This window comes from Gossypium hirsutum, chromosome D09, assembly GCF_007990345.1.
Source record: "Gossypium hirsutum isolate 1008001.06 chromosome D09, Gossypium_hirsutum_v2.1, whole genome shotgun sequence".
Taxonomy (NCBI): domain Eukaryota; kingdom Viridiplantae; phylum Streptophyta; class Magnoliopsida; order Malvales; family Malvaceae; genus Gossypium; species Gossypium hirsutum.
The window spans coordinates 51,203,732-51,206,550 of record NC_053445.1 but is presented as its reverse complement, the minus strand read 5'-3'; the positions used below and the strand labels follow the sequence as shown (position 1 = coordinate 51,206,550).

The following is a 2,819-nucleotide window of genomic DNA, read 5'->3' as shown; positions in this document are numbered from 1 at the left end:
TTTCGATTTCCACAATAAATCTAAATACACTAATCTTTTCAAACTCAAATTTTGAAACGATCTCGGGAATTAAGAAAAGATCGTGTCCTAACTTACTGGGCATGATCCCTTTCCTAAACCCGAGATAATAAAATATCTCTTAAATAAGTAAAATTCTGGCATTCATTCACGTATTGGGAATTTGAGACATTGCATTCTAACTTACTGGATATGATTCTCTTTCTCGAATAATGTGAAATATGCCCATTTTCCTAAAAATTTTCAACGTCTTAATACAAGGATCGTATTTTTTAAATTCTTCTAAGTTTTCAATTTTCGACATTAAGACATTAAGTAATCAACTAAGGTACCAATTTTGGGCGTATCGAGGGTGCTAATCCTTCCTCGTGCGTAACCGACTCCCGAACCCGTTTTCTGAATTTCGCGGACCAAACTTGTTGTTTTAATAAAATCGAACCGTTTATTAAAACAACCGCTTTTCGAGGTGATCCAATTACACCTTATAAAAAAGATTGGTGGCGACTCCTGTTTCATTTTCTTCAAAACCCAAGTCGACCCCGTTTTTATCCAAAAAAAATGGTGTCAACAGTTTGTCGTAAAAAGACTTGGTATTTACTCTTGTTACTGTGGTCATGTATTGTCGATGTTGCAATGATAAATATTCTCAATAATAACATATTATTTGCCATGTTTTTAAGACATGTGACATCAACGTCGAAGTGTAGTGGAGATCCAGGGGTCATGGTTTCTTCTAAAATAGTAAAATTTTAATTTAAGCTCTTTATAATTTATAAATTTTAAATTAGTAATAGTAAAATTGTACTTTGAGTCTCCAAAATGATAATAAATTGATTTGACCCTTTAAAAATTATACTTTTGTACCTTTAAGATTGATACTCTCATTTACCCCTATGAACTTAGCTTGTAAAACTACAACATCCATGTTTTACAATGAAATGCATTCACACAAAGTATGTTCCTCACTTTAGGAGATGAAGTGTGCTCTCAATAATCAGTACAATGATCTATACAAGTCTCTCAAATATATATGGTTTATCGAGACTTGTTAACATAATGAAGATTTATATCAATCCTCATTAAATAATAACTAAACTAATTGAATACAATAGAATAATAATAAATAAGGTAAACAAGGACTATTGGAACTTAAGTCTTTAACATTCCAATCTGATCCAATTTCCTCAATCTAAGGGATTAAATAGATTAAATCCGATCTGATTCTCCAAATATATATGTTTCCCCAAGTGATATGACCATCATTGATGCAATAGATACAATCTACAATATTAGCATAGTTAAAAAATCCGATTCAATAAATTGTCAATATCACAAATATAGAAACAAACCAGTCAGTATTTCAACACATATCTCAATCATTTCATAATTTTCAATAAAATGATTTTGATTTAAATAGGATAACATTGGATATGGCTTGTAATGTTAATATTTATATAATTTATAGTTAAACTTAAATAAAAATATTTTAATTATAAAATAGTAATTTGGGTTTGATTAATATCTCTCAAATTAAAAAAGAAGAAGGTGAAGTGCTTATATTGTACGAATTGAATCTATTAGCTTGAGTAGGCAGTTTGATCCCTAGATAAATGACATAGAAATAATAAAATTAATAAATATATCTTCGTAATTATACTCGTAATACTATTGAATAGGATGGAACTTTTAGAAAAGTTTTTGAAGTGTATTTTGTTTGGATTCGTGAATTTTTTTAATAAATTAGTATCGTTTTTAAGTCAAGTTGGAATTTTGTCTCTCAACATTAGTAAGAGCAGGACATAAATACCTTTTGTTATTAGAGACGAATCTAAGGGGGTTGGCGGCAGGTGCCCCGGTCCCCCTAAAATGAAAAATTATTATTTTGACTTTTTAAAAACTTTTAAAATTTTAAATTAGTAAAGGTAAAATTGTACATTTAGCTCCCCTAAAATTATGAAAACTTAATTTAATCATTTAAAAATTATAAAGATATAGACTATTAAGAATTAAAATTTTATTTCGAAGGTATTTTACAAAAATAATACAAAAAAAATAAAAAAAATACCAAAATAGTATAACATTTTTTTATTTGCCAAAATGGTACAAAAAAAAAACAGTTAAAAAAAAAACCTGAAAGAAGGGCCTACCACAGGCGGCACCTTTGGTGCCTGTGGCAGAGGCGGCACCAATTGTTCGTATTTCGGCCCTTTGTTCGTATTTTTTTCTCGAATTTTAGTACTTTTTAAAAATATACTATTTTCTATTTTTTTTATTTTACATTATTTTAGTACATTATGTTTGAAATATATTAATTTAGTGTGTTTTTTAAATAAATTAAAAAACCCTTATTTCGGCACTTTGTTCGTATTTTTTCTCAGATTTTATTATTTTCAATAAAAATATATTATTTTTTTATTTTATTATTTTACATTATTTTAGTACATTATGTTTGAAATGTATTAATTTAATGTGTTTGTTAAATAAATTTAAAAAAAACCCCTTATTTCGACCCTTTGTTCGTATTTTTTCCCCAGAGTTTATTACTTTAAAAAAATATACTATTTTCTAATTTTATTATTTTACATTATTTTAGTACATTATGTTTGAAATGTATTCATTTAGTGTGTTTTTTAAATAAATTTAAAAAAATCCTTATTTCGGCCATTTATTCGTATTTTTCTCGGATTTTATTACTTTCAATAAAAAAGCACACTAAATTAATACATTTCAAACATAATGTACTAAAATAATGTAAAATAAAAAAAATAGAAAATAGTATATTTTTTAAAAGTAATAAAATC

General features: G+C 26.7%; 1 long non-coding RNA gene across 1 annotated transcript; it reads right to left on the bottom strand.

The window, feature by feature from the left end:
- Positions 1-838: 838 nt before the first annotated feature.
- On the bottom strand, positions 839-2,345 carry LOC121221003 (uncharacterized). The gene is made up of 2 exons (XR_005918313.1): positions 1,826-2,345; positions 839-1,299 (listed from the first exon to the last, which is right to left on the bottom strand). It is a non-coding gene; the product is annotated as an uncharacterized lncRNA (long non-coding RNA).
- Positions 2,346-2,819: the final 474 nt, after the last annotated feature.